This window comes from Carettochelys insculpta, chromosome 2, assembly GCF_033958435.1.
Source record: "Carettochelys insculpta isolate YL-2023 chromosome 2, ASM3395843v1, whole genome shotgun sequence".
Classification (NCBI taxonomy): Eukaryota; Metazoa; Chordata; order Testudines; family Carettochelyidae; genus Carettochelys; species Carettochelys insculpta.
The window spans coordinates 157,078,518-157,099,204 of NC_134138.1; the positions used below are offsets into that span (position 1 = coordinate 157,078,518).

The window sequence follows — 20,687 nt, forward strand, 5'->3', positions numbered from 1 at the left end:
CTGGTCCAAAACATAATGTATTATTTATAGTCTAATAGTGTTGGACAGATTACGAATGGTCTTTGTGAGAGCATGCAAAGAAATGAGGAATGTTCAAGGAAGATCTAACTGGTTTGTGCCTTTCATGCAGGGGCTACTAGTCCTTATGCTCTGTAGGGGTCTACGTCTTCTGGCCTCTGCAAAGGGGATAGGGGGAACACAGAGTTGATGGGGCCAAGGCTCTTCTCCACACCAGTAATAACAATTACAATATAGGTAGGAAGGAGATCATACCTCATATGTACCCTCTTTAAGTGCACAGCATCTGCCTAGATTCCTGAGAGTTCCTTGGTACGCAGATTGCTACCCTAAATTTCCCTGGGAATTTCACCTCAGTGTTGTTCCTAGTACTGGTCTGTAGTTGAAAGCCACAACATAGCTCTAAATATGGAGTTATCTCTAAGGTGACCACATTGCCCTATGGCAAATATGGGACACTGGCCTCTGGGGGTGGGGGGCTGCTGTCCCATGTCAGGGCTCCTTGGTGATGGCCATAGCCTCGCTATGATGGAGAGTGCAAGATAGGAACTCTGCAACCTCCTGGCAGGGGGGTGATGAGAATAAGGGTTTGGACAGCCACCCAGCAGTGGAAGGCAGGGAATGCAGTAGCTGGCCTGTGGCAGGAGTCCCTGGCAGCAGGGGCTGCCACACTGCGAAATGGGGCAGCCACCCTACAGAGGAGCTTCTTCGCAGTCGACCTGCCTCCCCTGGGTGTGGGGTATCAGGAAACGAGGCAGCCACCCCATGGCAGAGCTCACCAGCAAGGGGGAGTTGGTGCCATGGGCTGCTGGGAAATGCGGCACCTGCCTCAAGGAGGAGCTTCCCTGCAGCAGGAGCTGTGGCCCCTGAGACACTGGATGCTGGGAAACAGGAGGTCCACAAAATACAGGCTAATTTGCCCATTTTCTTAAAAAAGCTGGGACACCTGCAAGACAGCTTAAATTAGAGACTGTCCTGAGAAAAATGGGATGGAGAGTCACCCTATTTATTACATTCCTTCTGCCTTGCAATGAAGGCACAGCAATATACACATGTGTATAGCTGAAAAAGAGTGAGAACAGAGCTGTACATTTAGCAGTTGCACAATGGGGATTTCAAAGCTGCTTTGAGTGCTATTAGTACTTTGGCAGCCCAGACTTATGACAGTGACATAACGGTTGCTGTGGAAGTCTCTTATCATCTGCAAACCCTTGCCTGTAAGTTCTTTGTCATGGTTACTTATGTGCCAGGGTGTTCGGCCAGGCAGCAAGTGTTGGTTCAGCGTCGCAATCATAACACCACAAAAGCACCACAGAGAGCTGTATTTCTCAGCCTAGGGTTCTCCACCATTCCGAACTCGACGTTACAAACCAGTGTAGCATATGACTACTGCTAGAAGAAGGAGGCACAGCTGGCAGTTGTGTGGATGAGCAAGCACAATACAGGAAAACATTTTTCAAGCACTGGTTGGGGAGAGAGAAAAAGATGCAAATAATTTCTTTGGCACTGTTTATTTATTTACTTTGGCACTAGCCCCATTGTTTATCATAATGATAGTGTTTGACAGACCATGTATTGTGGTTAGTTTGTATTTCAACTGTCATTATTTGTGAGTGTGTGTGAATTATAATATGAAGGATTCCTTTGAAACTCCTAATGGTAAGTGGTTTTTAAACTCGCTAGTTGCACAGCTCATTATATCATGTTACCTGTAGTTTCAGATAAATTTTATAATTTCTGAAAAGATGGCTACAATAGATATAAAAGATATGATAGACAATAACATACTGCTATTTGTGTCAACCACAATGTCTTTCCTGGAGTTGCCCTGCCTAGGGAAACAGGGACAAAGCTATGCCAATAGCAATAGCTTGTTTTATACAACGACCATTGATTGTTCAACGCATAAGCTCATAAAAGGTTTTCTGGAAGTCTGGCTAACGGTCAGCTCACTCATTTAAAGAGAGGGAGGCAAACAAACAAAAAGCCCATTCTGCATCCTTATCCTTTGTATTTTTCCTCTTCCACCTACATTTTACCTCTTGCTATCATACAAGACAGTTGAAAGCATCTAATTGAGCAAACACAGTGTTAGTCTATAAGGTGCCACAGGACTTCTTGTTGTTCTCGAAGATACAGACTAACACGGCTACCTCTCTGATAACAGCAGGAAAGTAACACTTTTAGTTTATTTTATTGGGGAAGAAGGCAGAGAGAGCTACACCCTTCTGATGCACACAACTGCCTCAAGCTTCACAGCAACACTTGGAGCCAATGGAATTTATTGCTCCTCAAATCACAATGAAACTGGTGAAACTACATTTTCAGTAGAGAGCAGTCTGAGGCGATGGGGATAGATCTTGATGTTACTGCCTTAGGTTCATTGCCTACCACATGCTACTCTGGGGACTTGACACATTCCCTAAATCAGAACCGGATAGTCTGTGGTACTTAGGTACCCTCCTACAGAAGTTTCAGATTGCCACCTTTCGACTGAACAAAACTGAATACCCTTGTCCCACCCCTTCTCGAAGCCCCATTCCCACTCCACCCACTCTCCTTCCATCACTCAGTCTCTTACGCTCTCATTCACTTGCTCATTTTCACAGGGCTAGAAAGGGTGCCTTTTTGACTGAATGGCCAGTTGAAAGCAAGACACCTTGTGACCCTACACAGAAAGGTTGTCTGACAGCAGAGAAATGTTTAGACAAGGGCCTGCAGCACATCCCTCAAAAGAGAGACAAAAATGCAAAAAGGTCCAAGTCCTCAGAAACACATACAGTGAGGGAACAGCAAAGGAGAGCAGGGGGTGAGGTTCTTTATCTGTGGTGAGATGTATTTATTGTGAGAGATGGAATGAGCGGAGGAGTGGAGAGGTGCTCCGCACTAAGACAATATTGCAGAGAACGTGACTATTTGAACCATTCATTTTAGCCATTTGTATCAGAACGGAGGAAGGTATCTGAAAGATTCGGTCAGGCTTGTACATGAGAAGTGAGACAGTGAGAGCCAATTGTTGCCCCAAGAACTGATCACAAAATAGCTCTTTTAGTGTCTGCTTCAGAGTTTCTAAGCTGTTGACCTGTTCATCTATTCCTGAAAGGTTAAAGGAGGGAGTCCGCCTAGTAGAATTGCCAGGGTTTGCCAAAGATCTGCCTGTGCCCTTCAGGAAGCTACGCAGGATAGACTAGATCTATTTACCGCTGGGATGACATGGATACAACTCAAAAGATAACACTCAGGGAGTAGTTTTCCTTTTCTTTATTTAGTGCAACCAACCGTTTCTAGTACAATTAATCTAAAGTTAAATTAAAACATAAAAATGAATTCTGTAGCAGAAGTATACAAGCTAAAACACTCAATACTGTAATGTTATAAGGCTGGAATGGCTTAAGTTAGTGTTTTCCAACACTAGTGTTCTATGGGACATGAATAGGTACTCTGTGCCAGGACACTGGCTCTGCAGGTGCCAGTTGGGGCTGCTTGCCCTGGTGGACACCAGCCCCTTGGCAGCTGGCCCCAGCTGGAAAACTGGCTTGTAGCGGCTGGCCCAGGCTGCGACGCAGCTCTGCAGTTGCCAGCCCTGGAGACAATGTTGGCTGCTGGATCTTCAGCTGCCAGCCCCAGCTGCGATGCCAGTTTTGACCAGAATGCCATCTCCCTGGCTGCTGGCTCCATGGTGCCAGCCCCAGCGGGGACCCAGGGTCTCTGGCTGCTGGCCCCGGTGGGGATTCCGGCTCCCTGGCTGCTGGCCTGATCAGGGATGCTGGCTTCAAGGCTGATGGAGACACCAGCACCACGACTGCTGGCCTTGGCAGGGCCCCAGCCAGGAAACCAGCTCACAACAGCCGGCTCGGCCGAGACACTGGCTTTACAAGTGCCAGCCTCCGGCTGCTGGTCTGGCTGAGAAACTGGCTCCCTGGCTGCTCACCATGGCTTGAAACTGCGTGGCTGCAGCCTCAGCAGAGACACTTTTTTACAATAGACCCCTGGTGGGGACACCAGCTCCACGGGTTCTGGCCCCAGCAAAGACACCAGGACCTCTGGTTGCTGGCCCTGTTTGGTCACAGACCCTATGGCCTGTGTCCTCAGTTGGGCATGCCCATTAACTAAATGTGTCTTGTTTCCCCATATGTTCAGAGAAGTCACCTGATGATCCATGCCATGAGCCTATGCTGCTCATGGGAGAAGGTCACATGATGCTGGCACAGACGTCAGGCCCACAACAGTGTGCTAATGGTGGTCGCCTTGTGAACTTGTGTATTTTAGGCTGTTTGTCTTATATCAATATCTTTGTGAGGAAAAATCAGTGTTTCAAAACATTGTTACTAAACTCTCCCTCAGTGGATCTGTGGCTGAAAGAAGAAACTTTGATCAAAAAGCAGTTTTCTCTTGTACTCCAAGTGTGGCTGAAAAAGAAAAGAGCAAAATCTTGGAACACTTCAGAGTGAGGATGGGCAATGGTGGCCTTTCATGGCTGGACAATTGGGACATGATGTCTCTTTGCAAAGCAGGGAGGGATAGCTCGGTGGTATGAGTCTGCTAAACCCAGGGTTACGAGCTCAGTCCTTGAGGAAGGCAATTAAGGACTTTGGGCAAAATAGATCTAAAAAAAAAATCTGCCAGGGATGGTGATAGATCCTGCTTTGAGTGCAGGGGACTGGACTCAATAACCTCTCAAGGTCCCATCCAGTTCAGGTTGCTTTTCTTTTTTCTAACAATTCCACCAAATTAGCAGCAGGGGGTAAAATACCAAAACAAAAGTATGATGAAAGTTATTTGTCTTTTGCAGTTACATGCATTGGAAATAAAGGTGGTCCGGATGTGCAGCACGTGATGTGTAACAAAATACTGTCCAACAGTTCTCTTGTCCCTGCTAAACTTCGAAGGTATTTGGAAACCAACCATGCCAAATACAAAGACAGAGATGTAAGTTTTTTCAGGTGACAGCTTGACTCACTTGAAAATTGTAAACTCTCAATGCTTCAAATTGCTAAAACAGACAACAAAAATGCAACAGAGGCCTCTTACAAAGTAAGATACCATATAGAGCTGGCAAGAGAAGTGCATGCAATTGGAGAAACACTCCTCAAGCCTCGTGCAAAAGATGTTGCAATGTGCATGTTTAACAAGAAGTACAGTAAAAACAAGTATGCCATACAGCTGTCAAACAACACTGTTTCACGTTGTGTTAAAGATCTTGCTGCTGACATTGAAAAAGAGCTAGTTTGCCAACTGAAAATCTGTGATGGGTTCACTGCAGCTTGATGTCTCAGGGCTTGCTGCCTGTATCACGACTGGTGAAGAAATATCCAACTGCATTAACAACTGTATGAAAAAACATAAAATTAGTTGGGAAAAATGTGTTGATATGTACAGCGATGGTGCTAGGGCAATGGTCAGGAAAATGATCGGAGCTGTAACACGGATCAAACGTGTGGCACCAGAAAGCACTAGCAGTCATTGTGTTCCATGCAGAGAAGTGCTTGCAGTCAAAAAAAAAAAACCTACATATCTGAAAAATGTGCTGGATGAGGCAGTGCAGATTATTACTTACAGTCAAGCTCAACCACTTCAATCCAGACTACTTAAATTTTTGTGCAAAGAAATGGCTAGTCAGCATACAGCACTTCTTCTACATACAGAGGTGAGGTGGCTATTGTGAGGCAAAGTGTTTGTAAGACTTTTTGAGCTTCATGGTAAACTATTGGTTCTCTTGGATCCCAAATTTCAACTGCCTGAATATTTGACAGTATTTCATGGCTGCTGAGATATGTGTACCTTGTAGAAAGTTTTACAAAATTAAATGAAGTTCATCTGTTGCTGCAAGGAAAGAATGTGACCATTTTCGCTGCAATGGAGAAAAAAATTTAATTGCCAAGGAAACTGAAAATTTGGACTTTGTCCATGGAAGAAAAGAATGTTGACTGCTTTCCTATGTTAAGTGACTTTGTGATTGAAATTAATTCTAAGACAGTCAACGAGGATATTGGCAGTGTCATTGCACAGCACCCACGTGACCTGCACTCTACTCTCTTAGAATATTTCACTCCAACAAAAGACAATAATGTTTGGATTCGAAATCCATTTGCAATTACACTCAAGCCAGTCAGTTTAGGCGTGCAAGACTATGAGAGTCTGATTGACTTGATTTCAGACTCTCAACTCAAACAAAAGTTTAATGAACTTCCATTAAATATTTTGGAGCAGTCTATGAGCAGTAACCAAGTTTACCAACACATGCAGTTTGAGTGCTCCTGCCCTTTGCTACAATATGCCTATGTGAAACTAGATTTTTGTACTACACTGCAATGAAAACAAAATACAGGAATAGATGATGCTGCACCTGATATGAGGATACAACTCTCCAGCATTGTTCCTAATATTAACTGGATTTGTAATCGAAAGACACACAACCTATAAAACACTCTTCTTATTAAAAAAAAAAAGAACTGTCAATTATTACGTATTTTGATTTTCCAGTAGTTTTCTGTAAAAATAACACACTTATAAAAACACAATATTTGAAAGTATTTTTCCATATTCTAATTTATTTTGCTTTTCTTTTTCACAAAAAAAATTTAAGCGTTAAGGAAAGACAGTCCTTTTTGGAACAATATTGTCCTTTCTATTTTTGTACAAAAGAATGGCATTAACGATGCTTCTTTCGGCTGTTATATTGATGTTTTGTTTTGGGTTTGTACTTAGTTTTTAACTTTTATACCTTTATATACTTTTATACTTTATACTTATAGGGTTGCTAACTGTTCTATCAGAAGGACATTCTATGTTCATGCAGATGATTTTCTTTGGTTTTTTTCTTCTTTGTAAAATAAAAGCATCTTTAAAACCAAACTCTTTTAAATCAACTTTTGAGCATTGAGAGTGACAATTTTTCAGTATGAACCCCTGCCCCCTCCCCCACTTCACCAACCAGCCTGCGTGTGTTCTGGCAACATATTCTGAGCCCAAAAGTGTTCCGTGGCCAAATTAGTCTGGGAAACACTGGCTTAAGTAATTATGTTCTGCACATGGTAATTACTTATATGCAGTGGACTGAGAAATCTTAATAAAATCTAAATGTTATACATGGTAACATAAAATACACACCATAGATACTCCTTTTTTATTATCCCAAGCATACACAGTCATTAGCCCTATTTTTGTTCTATGTCCTGTACTATAGGTAGCATGCTTACACTCTGTAGTCTTCTTTCCCTCCTTTCTATTTAAGGAGCTTTTTTTGCTCTGTCCCAGAGCATCACCACTGCTGCTTCTGCCACCCTGCAGTTGCTTCTGCTGCTTCTTTGCTCATTTAATTTTTTTCTGATCTTTATCTGGTTCTCTTTCTTCTTTTTCTGCTCCTAATCTGCCAAACTTTTGCCTGCTTGCTCTCTGCCTTTTATGCAGTTTTTGGCCTATTCTGATTGGGTTGTTTTTCAATCCTACCATTAACATACCTATCTTCCAATCATCTTTAAACCCCCTCTGATTGGTCCATACTTACAGACCACTCACAGCTGCTAAATCTGACTGTCAGTCAAAGCTGTTACACAACAAGTTTTAGTATTACAGGATGTTTCCTATTATGGGATGTTGACCCTCATCTAATTTTGGACTACGTCTGCCTGATCCCTCACTGCGGTGTAGCAGTGACCTGTATTTAACCTCAGTCCACATTCTGCCTACCATCACACTAGCCATAAACTAAAGTGCTGGAAACTGCTAATTCACTGTTCTTGGCCACGTGCCGACACTGGCTGCATTCTTAAATTACCAAATATTAAACTGTAAGTCATCACCCCATTTCTTGATTATATGCTTAATTTTTACATACCTTAATGTTATGGTCTACTGCTGCCACCACATTTCTTACCAACTGAATCAGTCTGATTTTTGTTTTCCACCTATTTTCAGTTAATGGTGGCAAAACAATGTTCTCAGCGCTTTGCTTAAGAAGCAAAATAGAGCAGCTCAAAATCCTGCATATCAATATCAGGTTCAGGCTGTCAGGACATGATTACAACAAGCGACAATAACAGCATCTGTACAGGCAAGGATGTCAATAGGGAATTATTAACAATTAGTGCAATTTCAGCTCCTGTGGTGTGAGTCCTAGGGGTGAATTGGACATGAACACTCCCATTACAAGAGTAGGCACAATCTAATAGTGCACATTGAGAGCGTGGTGCAGCCCACAGAAAAATGTAATCTCATAATAACTAACCTGAAAAATAACACATGGTACCAAGTGAAATTTCTGGGGCGGGGTGGGGTGGATGGTAAACCTCACAGACCTTTTTGGGGGAATACAGCCATATGATTCATGGATCTCATCACAGTGAATCATCAGACATTTATAAAAAAAAACAAGATGCAGAGTCCCATTGATAATGATGACAATTTGAAAAACATACAGGGATGGTTTCAAAGGTGATTTTTATCTCATAGGAGAGCTATGACTGGATTAGATCCCATGATGGAACCAGTGTGTTTACTGGGAAGGAAAGTTCCAGTGGCACTACATAGTCCAGTGTACAACAAGCTTAAAAGCCTGCAGCACATACATGTTATGGCAATGGTAGGGGCCCATATAGCGTGGGTAAGCAGTATGGAGGTGGTAAAGAAGTGATCTGGTTAATTACATATCTGTTTTGACCCAAATCCACTGCGCTTGGCATTAAAAAGAGGTCCCTATCTCATAACTGATCACGTTTTACCAGGTCTTCCCAAAGCAAGAATGCTTACTATTTATAATAGAAGGAACAGGTTTTGGCACGTGAGCTGGGTAAAGAGTACAGCATACTGGCAACCTTTTCAACACCTTTTAGACCAGAAGATGCAGGAAGGTCTGACGAAAGAAATGATATCTAATGCCTCTATCCTGAAGGGTTGAGATTGTCTCTGTTCCAGGACATATTCCAAAGACATGAATAGGGTAAACCCAAATAGAAAAAGCAATGAAGGGTCCTGTGGCACCTTATAGACTAACAGAAAAGTTTTGAGTCTGTGCTCACGAAAGTTCATGCTCAAAACTTTTCTGGTAGTCTATAAGGTGCCACAGGACCCTTCGTTGCTGTTACAGATCCAGACTAACATGGCTACCCCTCCGATACTTGACACCAAATAGAAAAAGTATTTCTGATTGTGGTATCCAGAGCAGAGTGGTTCCATCAATGCACCTATAGCTGCCCAGTAATAGTGCTCTGCAAGATACTATGTTCTTTTTACAGAAAAGCTACCTTTTTAAAAGTAGACTGTCTAGAAACGAGCAGTTAACACTCCAATCCTGTTCCCCACAACACAAAATTCTTTCTCATTCTCACTGCATCCAGCTAATACCACCCACCCTCCTCAGCTTATCTTTGATCTCCCAACATTTGCAAAAATATGCACAAAGGTTAAAATAACAAAGAAGCAGGAGATTGTTGGAAATAGAACCCTTGAAGAGGAAATGTGGTTTTATAATGTACTTGTGCCATGGTTACTCTCAGGGGAGAAGAGCCTCTAATTGCATATACAGTGACTCATGGAGTCACACCACATGGTCTGTCTCAAAACTGGAGACAAGTGTGGAAAAATGAAACAGTCAAGTAGAATACATGTGAACAGGAAAATATTAATGCAATAAAATAAATTGGAGTGCACATTCACTACATTGTATTAGACTGGAGTCTTGACCAGGCACCTAGCTGGCTATCATTTCTTATATAAATACAATTACACAGTGTTCTGTTTTTATAATGAATGCACGCAAAACAAGCATGACCATTATCTGAAGGCATGCTGCTCTACAGTAGCTGTAAGTGGACAAAAGGTCTTGTGTTTAGGCCATTGGACTGTGGGGCACATGACCTGTTGAGCTCCTGACCATAGTTATAGTCTTCAGTAAGTCACTTAATACCTATTACCCATGAGTAAAATGCAGAAATTAAAGTGTCCTGTCTCAGACAGCTGCTGAATTACAAATGTTTGTAGGACACTCATATACATTGGGACTGGGTGTCGTGCAAGTACCTAGATAGGACAGGTTGATATTAGTTCTCTGTTTATACTCTCTGCTGCCATTCAGGTAATCCTTGGTAAAGAATCTACAGAAGACGACAGTTTATCTTAGCTCCATTATCCCCAAGTCTTCTAAAATAATTCCGCAAACCTCTCCTTTGGCAAATACATTGAAAGGCAATGCAAATTTCCCTCCACTTCCACAGACCCTCACTCAGGCAGCGTCTACACTATAAGATAAATTCAAATTTAAGGCAGTTAGCTTGCTATTACCACGTGACTGTCTTCACTGCAAATACCATTTCCTCGATTTTGGGAGCATTAATATAGAGATTACAATATCGTTGTTACCTGATGGATATAGCATCAAGCTTGAATTCAGAAGTTCAATTAAAGGTCAGCGTGGAAGTGCCACATCTTAACATTGAATTTATAAGCCTCCACAATGGTCCCCGGTATATGCCACAGAGCTACGCATGCTGCACCTCACTCCCAGCTCCCCACTACTAGCAGGAGCTGTGAAACTGACCAAGACTGCCGCACTCCTGTGGCATGGGGTCAGATACCTTGTGGCCAGGTGGTTCGAGCTGCATGGGAATGGGTACCCCATGACCAGGTGGCTCCAGCCAGATGCTCATGCGCAGGCTCTCGTCCCGCAGGCACCCTTGGCCACCTGCGACCAAGTGCCTCCATCCAGTGGGCTTCAGCAGCTCTTCTACCAGAGCTGGTGAGTGGCAGGGTTTTGGTTTTTTTTGGAGAGGGTTTTTTTTTTGGGGGGGTGTTTTTGGGTATTTTTTTAGGGGGTGGAAGGTTGGTATAGGACTGGTGCTGGGGTAGAGTGTGGGGAGGGGGAGTAAACCTTTATATTTAATGGACTGTTGGGAAGACCAGGCAGCCCTTCCACCATTAGTTCATTAAATTGAGGTTTTACTGTACTAGAAGAAGCCAGGAAATTGGCAAGGGCTGCTGCGCTGTCAGTTTCCCGCATCACCCAGACTGCTGGACCCAGAAAACTGACACCTGGCTCCTGGCTCAGAATGCGGGGCTGAGGGAACCATGGGATAGGTTCCCACAATGCACTGTGGCACCTGTCAGTGTTTGGTGATTTCAGTGTGGAAGCAATGTGCTGAATTTGTTGGAAGTGAGGATACTCAAAATCAAATTAAAAAAAGGCATTATAAAACTGACTGTAAGGAATTCAAATTTATCTCATTGTGTAGATGTAGCCACAGTCTCCATTCCTGGATACCTTTAGTATTTGGCTTTCCTTTTATTACTGAGAGTTGTTACTGATGCTCTTGTATTAGCTTATTTAAAATGTAACACCAACTCTGTATTGCACGTAATCCCTCATAAATCCTAATCTTTCCTCAGCGGTCTGTTATATCACTAGCATTTGAAGTCTCTGTATAGAGTTCTTTGGAAGAAAGCATGGAAATAGAGCAGAACCTGTTACCTTTATCACATTTGCACTCTTTTGAACTCAAAGGTTGCATATTCCACTTTCATAGTTATTAGACCTACTGTTTCTTTTTAATCATTTCAGCAACCATTACTGAACCAAGGACAGAACAGAATGAGACTGGCACTAGGTATGCTGTGTTACTAGGGGTCAAGATCTTTACCAACCTAAGGGAATGCAAAAGGAAAGTAAGAGGGGATACGTTTCTTGAAATGCAGAGTGAAATGCAGAGTGAAATGAAAAGGGGCTCCTAGATGTTTTTGGACAGACATCACTTGATTTACACAGGAGAATAAAAATTCTAGCATGGACTGCATCCGGCACAACTGAGGCCATCAGACCGGTAATGTCACAGAGACCTGTTGAAAAAATATATGAAGGCAAAAAAGAAAATGGCAGTGTTATCGAGAGGCCTCTGCCCAGTTACCCCAACATCTGGTCTTCCCACCTGTTTGTCATTTACCATCTCTATTATACCATTAAATGACAGACAAATACAACATTATATCTATTTATGGAATAGCCACATCAAAGATTAGTGGTAGATTGGTAAAGCTCTGTAGAATATGGGCCCTGCCTTGAATTGTTTAAATATTACACTGGAAAAACCCTACAATGTCATTCATATTTTGAGAATGGCTATATAGGTATGTTTCTATAAGGCTTTATTCATAAGGAACAAGGGACATCTTAAGTACCCTCTTATCACAGAGAAGGAATGCTGAATAAATTTACTCCTAAAAGGAATGTGTATATGGGTGTGCATATATATAAAATAAGTGTTTACATATTTTTAAACAAAGAAATGTGAAATCATCAAAGAGAAACCTTTAATTTACTTACTGATATATCAATCATTTTAGTATGGAATAATTCTAATGCCCACAGAAGAATTACTTTGTAAACAATCTTGCTGTGCTAGTACACAAAGGCAAGCCTCCATATGAACTCAAGCTGATGTGTGAGGTAGATATAGATTATAAATGACCTTCTATGTTCTTATCTTATATTAACAAAATCTAATGACATACCCTCCAGTAGATATCATACCCCTCTGATATGTAGTAGCCAAAGCACTTACATTTGACAGAAAAAAGTGGAAGTCTGAGTTCTTTACAAAACTCTCAAAATGACCAAGGGAACAGAGTATCTTTTCATGTAAAATTTTGTGAAATTTTCATTGTTTTTTAAATCTACTTTCTTTGTAATATAAATTTTGAAATTTACATACATAAATTTCAAATATATCTTTCAAATATGTCCATATATTTTCCCTGTACAGCCTTTTCCTCCTATCCCCCATCAGGAAAGCCACAAACTGGTGTTAAATTAAACAAAACAACCCCTAAGTTTATTTACTACAAAAGCTGGACTGTAAGTGATTATAAGGGATAGCAAACAAATCAAAGCAGATTACTGAGCAAATAAAACAAACATCCAAACTAAGCTTAGTACACTAAAGAGACTGACAACAAGTAGTAATTTCTCACCCTAAATGTTGTTTAAGCAGGTTGCAGAATTTGTTGAAGGCAAACTCCTTTTTATGTAATTTAAAATTCCAGTTATTCCTTTCCAGGTCAGACACTATTTCCATCACAGATATGGTCCCTTCCTTCTTTAAAAAATGTGAATGTTAATATAAATACTGTATCACAGTGCAGTTGTAGAAGCAGGCTGCATTAAGGTTGTATAGGCAACCTTTATTTCTGACATTTTCTTTTTTGTGTGCTTAGTTTTGTAATCTTAATATTTTTAATGCTGTTTTTTTTTTTGTGCAATGTATATACAGATGTACATCAGTTCTGGTGCATAGTTGGTTTAATTATGTCAAAAAGGCATTGTGGTCTGAGGGATGAGCCAGGACCTATGGGTGAAGATAGGTCTTGTAATTGCAAAGTACTATTTATTAGTTCAGTTTTACAAATGGAGGAACTGGGAGGTGGAAAAGCTCAGTGATTTGTCTGTTCGACATAGAGTACTTGCTGATGGTGTATTGAAAGGTGATTGGTTACATAGTTCTCAATCTCTTCAGAGACCTTGGTTAAAATAAAAAAAAACCATAAACAGCAATGAAAAATTGAAAGATGGGAAAACAAGAAATCATGGAGAGGTACAGAGAGCAGGGGGAAACATGTTTGAATAACAGACTTTGCTATATAAAAGGGCGGATCATATAGTGGCTTTTAGCGTACCCAAGCAAGTAGCTTTTCACCATTTAATCTTCATTATTTCAACAATTAATTCTGGAAGGGGGCGGGACGGAAGACAGACAAAAAACAGAAAAGAGAAAAAAACACAGGGAGTAGGAAAAAATAATTAAAATTACCCTCTAGTTGTTGTTTTGGTTCCTTTGTTTTCCATCACTCTCTTTCTCTTGATGGCCATGAGCATTATGCAAACCTGGTTGGTCTGTTGTTGCCTTGTTTTTCATCAAGAAGAAAACAAATGTCATTAAAGCAAAAGAGGAAAAATGAAAGGTTTTTTGAAGATTGAGGATAGTAAATAGATCTTTAAAAATTTAGATGTATAGGTGTAAGATATGCATATAGTTATTTTAAAGAAAAGTATATTGCAAAGTTGGTTTGGATACGGTAAACTGATAACCAGCACTTTACCTGTCGTAGACATACTGAAGAAAGAAATGTCTGCATATGTGAATGTGAAAATCAGGGAAATCCATTTTGCAGCAGAGATTTTTTTTCCAAGAAAGTTCTTTTTGTTTTCATTTAACATAATTTCAGCACAACTTGCATATTTCTTTCATTGCAATAGGTTTGTATTTCTTCCATTACAATAGGTTTGTTGAATTGATGAGGGAGTCGTAGGTTGGTGAGCTATGTGTGAGGAAATTAGCAAGGCTAAATCTGAACTCCCTGAACCTGTACTCATAGGAATGCCACACCAAATCAAATCAGCGATCTATGTAGCCCATCATCCAGTTCTGCAAGAGACCAGTACCAGAGGTTTCAGACAAAGATGAAAGAGACTTTGTCATGAACAATTATGGAATAGCTTGCCCAAGGAAGTGTCTTCTTAACTCTGGTTGGCTTAGGAATTGAAACATGGAAGTTTACTTATGTGCATTTCTTATCCTATCTAATACAACTGGAGGTTCTCATTATCCTACAAATGTCTAATCCTCCTTTAATCTTGTTAAACTCTTGGTTTTGATAATATGTTGTTGCAGTGAGTTCCAAAAGTCAATTACATATTGTATAGAAAAAGCATACGTTACCTTTCATCAGTTTGAAATGAATCACTTTTCAGTTCAGGCTATGCCTATTTTAAAACTTTATGGGTGCGTCTGCATTAGCCGGCTACTTTGAAGTAGCTGGCACAATGTCAAAATAGTACACTTTGTGTCTATATGCGCCGTGAGCTATTTCGATGTTGAAATCGATGTTAGGCGGCAAGACATCGAAATCGCTATTCCTATCTAAAGATAGGAATAGCGCCCTACTTCGAAGTTTAATGTTCAACGTCAAAGTAGGGCGTGTGTAGACGATCCATGTCCTGCTATGTTGAAATAGCGGGGTCCTCCACGGCGGCCATCAGCTGAGGGGTTGAGAGATGCTCTGTCCAGCCCCTGCAGGGCTCTACGGTTGGGGCGTATGCAGTAGCCTTTAGCCCAGGGCTTCTGGCTGCTGCTGCTGCTGCTGCTGCTACTGCAGCTGGGGCTCCATGCTGTGTGCACGGGGTCTGCAACCAGTTGTCAGCTCTGTGGATCTCGTGCTGTGCAGGGCAAGTGTGTCTGGGAGGGGGCCTTTAAGGCTACGTCTACACGTGCACCCAACTTCGAAATAGCTTATTTCGATGTTGCGACATCGAAATAGGCTATTTCGATGAATAACGTCTACACGTCCTCCAGGGCTGGCAACGTCGATGTTCAACTTCGACGTTGCTCAGCCCAACATCGAAATAGGCACAGCGAGGGAACGTCTACACGCCAAAGTAGCACACATCGAAATAAGGGAGCCAGGCACAGCTGCAGACAGGGTCACGGGGCGGACTCAACAGCAAGTCGCTCCCTTAAAGGGCCCCTCCCAGACACACTTTCATTAAACAGTGCAAGATACACAGAGCCAACAACTAGTTGCACACCCTGTATATGCAGCACGGACCCCCAGCTGCAGCAGCAGCAGCCAGAAGCCCTGGGCTAAGGGCTGCTGCACACGGTGACCACAGAGCCCCGCAAGGGCTGGAGAGAGAGTATCTCTCAACCCCCCAGCTGATGGCCGCCATGGAGGACCCCGCTATTTCGATGTTGCGGGACGCGGATCGTCTACACGTCCCTACTTCGATGTTGAACGTCGAAGTAGGGCGCTATTCCCATCCCCTCATGGGGTTAGCGACTTCGACGTCTCGCCGCCTAACGTCGATTTCAACTTCGAAATAGCGCCCGACGCGTGTAGACGTGACGGGCGCTATTTCGAAGTTAGTGCCGCTACTTCGAAGTAGCGTGCACGTGTAGACGCAGCCTAAGGGAGCAGCTTGGGGCTTTGCTGGCCCCTTATTTCGACGGGGAGTGCTTGTGCATGTGGACGCTCCGCATTTCCTTCCGAGGCGGCTCCTTTCGATGTTCTCCGTCGCTATTTCAACGTTGAACGTCGATGGCACCATCCCTGGAGGACATGTAGATGATACACGTTGAAGTAGCCTATTTTGATGTTCTTACGTCGAAATAGGCTACTTAGACATAAGCTGTGTCTACACGTGCATGCTACTTCGAAGTAGCGGCACTAACTTCGAAATAGCGCCCGTCGCGGCTACACGCATCGGGTGCTATTTCGAAGTTAACTTCGACGTTAGGCAGCGAGACGTCGAAGTCGCTAACCTCATGAGGGGATCGGAATAGCGCCCTACTTTGACGTTCAACATCGAAGTAGGGACCGTGTAGACGATCCGCGTCCCGCAACGTCAAAATTGTGGGGTCCTCCATGGCAGCCATCAGCTGGGGGGTTGAGAGACGCTGCCTCTCCAGCCTGTGCGGGGCTCTATGGTCACCGTGTGCAGCAGCCCTTAGCCCAGGGCTTCTGGCTGCTGCTGCTGCTGCAGCGGGGAATTCATGCTGCATGCACAGGGTCTGCAACTCGTTGTCGGCTCTGTGTATCTTGTGCTGTTTAGTGCAAGTGTGTCTGGGAGGGGCCCTTTAAGGGAGCGGCTGGCTGTTGAGTCCGCCCTGTGACCCTGCCTGCAGCTGTGCCTGGCACCCTTATTTCGATGTGTGCTACTGTGGCGTGTAGACGTTCCCTCGCTGCGCCTATTTCGATGTGGTGCTGCGCAACGTCGATGTTGAACATCGACGTTGCCAGCCCTGGAGGACGTGTAGATGTTATTCATCGAAATAGCCTATTTCGATGTCGCCACATCGAAATATGCTACTTCGATGTAGGCTTCACGTGTAGACGTAGCCATAGTGTGCTAGTGTAGACATAGCCCATAATATGTATTTAATATTGCTATAGTCACTGCAGAATTAAAATTAGGATTATTTTGTTATTCTAATTAATACATGGAAGCTGTGTGTCAATTTTTCCTGTGTGCATTGATTAGTCCTTCCCAAGATAGGATTATGGATAATATAATGCTAGGGAGGGCTATATAGCCTACATATGACATGCTAATTTTATATATAGATTCAGATTTTTACCATGCAGTCTGGGGGTGAGGGGAAAGGGGGAGTGGAATCTGTCACAGTGGAGTGCCGTAAATTCCTACCCTGCACGTGGTTCTGAGTAAGAAAGTTAACAAGGAAAGTTTTTGATCTGAAGCACAATTCTAAACCAGAATGGTCAGTTCTCACAAGATATCGATCCAAACTTTGCAGACTCTAGAAGAAAAGTTTGGATGGCTCAAATAAACTTCACCTAAACATTCAGACTATTAAAATAAGATTATAGGCTTTTTGTAATTTGGCCCTCTTTACTCAGTAAGCCTCATGGCAGCCACTTTTCTACTGACTTAGTTCAGTCATAAACAAGACATACATTGCTGGTCTCATGTTTGTCATCTGACCTACATGTGCACCATCTGTGCAAAGAAGAAGTGCATATTTTCCTAATCTTTACACTTTCAGTTCACACTAGGACAAAATAATCACAGCCTCTGAGTTACATTTTTTCATAAATTCACTGGGGAAATGTTTTCAAATGTCTTTTGGTATATACTGTAAAATTACTATATTTTCTCTGAAAACTGAAGATTTCTCCTACAGATGGATGTGTGAAGGTGAATGACCTTGACCCTGATCCTACAGACCTCACTTGAGCAACACTTCCACAAAAGTCCGGAATTGTCCTTTTATCACTGAGCTAATTGATATAGCTCCTCTCTGTTGCGTAGCCTGTATAGTAAAATCTTTCATATCCAGCAGCCCGGAGATCAGGAGATTGCTGGATAGTCAAATTTTCTGGATAATAGAGAGGTACACCTAGCAATGCATAACACTACAGAAAAACAAGATTAGATATTAAGAAACAAACAATAATGTATACAGAGTACTTTATTTACCATCACAGTAGTATTGTACTTTGTAAACTTATACTGAAGGGTGAGATGAAGATCAGACAGCTAGCAGAGGAGAAGCGAGCCCGCAGAAAGGACAGCAAGGACCTGCCAGACACCCACCACATATACAACAGATGTAGCAAAGACTGTCACTCTCATGTGGGCCTCCACAGTCACAGTCAATGCTGCAAATGAAGATCTTAAATGGAGTTACGAAGGGTGCGATCCATAGTCTATGCAGACTGAAGGATGCCTAGTAGTACTACTAAACTTATACTGTATTTATTAGTATTTATTTTCACTATACTGTACTTAGGGTAAAATTAACTAAAATTTATTTATGGTTAAAATGCTTATTTGGTTATTTGAATATGGTTATGTGAATATGGTTATAACCAAATATGATTATTTGAAAGTTCTGGATTATAGAATGCCAGAAATGTATTTACTGTATTAGGAAAATGCTAGGATATAGAAATTATTTTGTCTATTTGGAAGTCATTCAAAGCTTCGGATTTCTAAACATGCAGGCTTTTCTAGTGCCCATAGTGTTTACCTCCTTTAAATGAAAAAGTCTGAAATTCCTAAATAACACCTCCCTCAAACTGATAAATGTTGATAAGAAGATTTTGAGCTGCCTGTAAGTCACACCAAAATGTTTTAATTCAATTCATAAAGGCTGCGTCTACTCTAGCATGTGCTTTCAAAATGGTTTTCGAAAGGAGGGGCTTTTTGGAAAGATCCCATGGAGCACCTACACACAAAACACATGCTTTTGAAAGGGATTGAGAAAGACCACAGCATTTCCTTCAAAATTGCTCCTCCCTTCCCGTTTCAGGAAGAGTGTCTTCTTTTGAAAGGCTCTTTCGAAAGAGAACATGTGTAGATGCTCTGTGTGTCAGTCTTTAGAAAGAAGGGTTCTGGCTGGCAGGCACACGGAGACGACCCTGACAGCACAAGTGGGGCTCTATGGTCTGTGTGTCTGGATGCATTTAAAGACACAGCGACCCAGAAACCCTTCGGCAGGAAGCTCATAGCATGCTGGCAGCAAGGAGAGCACAAGCCTCCAGCACTATGCCCTCCCAGTGATGTCAGAGCGACAGCTGAAACCTCATTGACATCATGGCCAGCACCCAGGAGTCCAGTGCTCCCTACTGGCTCCCCTCTCAGGAATCTGAAGGCTCCCAGGACCCCATCCAGGTGCTGAAGAGAAGGGCCTCCTCTTGGAGCAAGGCCAAGGTGAAGGACTTGCTGGTACTCTGGCGGGATGAGCACCTCCTGCTGCACATGACCTGCTGGTGCCAGAATGCCACAGCCTTCAGCCAGCTGTCAACAGGCCTGAGATCCTGGGACCACCTTGCCTGCACAACAGAACAAGTGCAGAATAAAGTGAAGGAACTGCAGCAGGCCTACTTCTGGGCCTGTGATGTGGCCAGCCATTCAGGGACAAGGGTCATCACCTGTCTCCACTTCCAGGAGCTCAATTGCCTCCTTGGACCCAAGCAGACGGCACCTACATCCTGGACACCAACAGGCTGGACGTGGAGCCCGTCAGCAGGCCCAAGGATGTACCAGGAGCAGCAGCAGGCAGCAGTCCCTGCCTGACGGGCACAGAAATGGAAGTCCAAAACAATGATGGGGATCCCAGCGATGGGAACCTTGTCATTGCTCTGCCCTCAGAGGTCTCCAGCTGGGCCCACTTCACCCAGGCCTCCCCTAAGTTCCTGGATGGACACACAGGTAGGTCTTGTGCATGTTGGACACTCCAGCACATGGGGAGGAGGCAGACACCTCTGCCACAGCCTGCAGTGGTCCATTCACATGGTCACCAGCTCCAGTTTGGACGCACTCTGGAAGGCCGTGTTCTCCAGCCCTCTGTGGGGGCTGCATGTGGAACTCAGCACCCACCTCCATGGACAGCACTGCAGGTAATGCACCCAGGAAGGGAGAGGGATCTCACTGATGCCTGTGTGTGCCCCAGCCATGCGGAGACCTATGGCCACCTGGATCCCACAGGGTCCCTGTGCCATCAAACAGGGGGGTGGTCGGGGACATGGTGGAGTGGGGCACGGCCTCTGGGGTCAGGTCAAGGTACCGATTGCCCATTCTTCTGTCCCCTTCTGTTGCCACAGCTCCACCATCCAGGGGCTGGCTGAGCCCCTTACAGAGGCTGGGGAGCCCTGTGCCCCTACCAGTGCCCATGAGGGCCACCGCCAGGGCATGTGTCGGTGCCATCAGGTGGAGGAGGAGACCACTGCCACCCACATCACTGCCCTGTAGGACATGACCGTCGTCATGCAGGACTGGCTGGTGATGGAGCAGGAAGCCTGGGATCAGGTGGCAGGCAGCCTGGACACCCTCACCCAATCTGTGCCAGCCCCCCTCGCTCAGCCTCCTGATTCCTCACCAGACACTCTCTAAGTCCCACCGCCACAGATCTCCACACAGCTCCCCCAACAGCTCCGTCCATGGTTCCTGACCTTGCTTCCCTGCTACTGCCTAACCTTCCCCTAGCCTCCCATCTGGAACTGGTCCAGTGGCTGATGGCCAGTGCTGGTCAGTGAGAGCTGGCCCTGCCTTCTCCATGCACCCTTCCCTCCCTCCATCCTTCCCCATCGCCCCCAGGAAGCCCAAGCCTGAGCCTGCTGGACCCCTCTCATGCCCCTACTTCCCTATGGTCCTGGCCCCATCCCAG

General features: G+C 43.7%; 1 pseudogene; it reads left to right on the top strand.

Annotated features, from left to right (window-relative positions):
- The first annotated feature begins 2,365 nt into the window (after positions 1 to 2,365).
- Positions 2,366 to 6,608, top strand: LOC142008293 (zinc finger BED domain-containing protein 5-like; annotated as a pseudogene).
- The last annotated feature ends 14,079 nt before the right edge of the window (positions 6,609 to 20,687 follow it).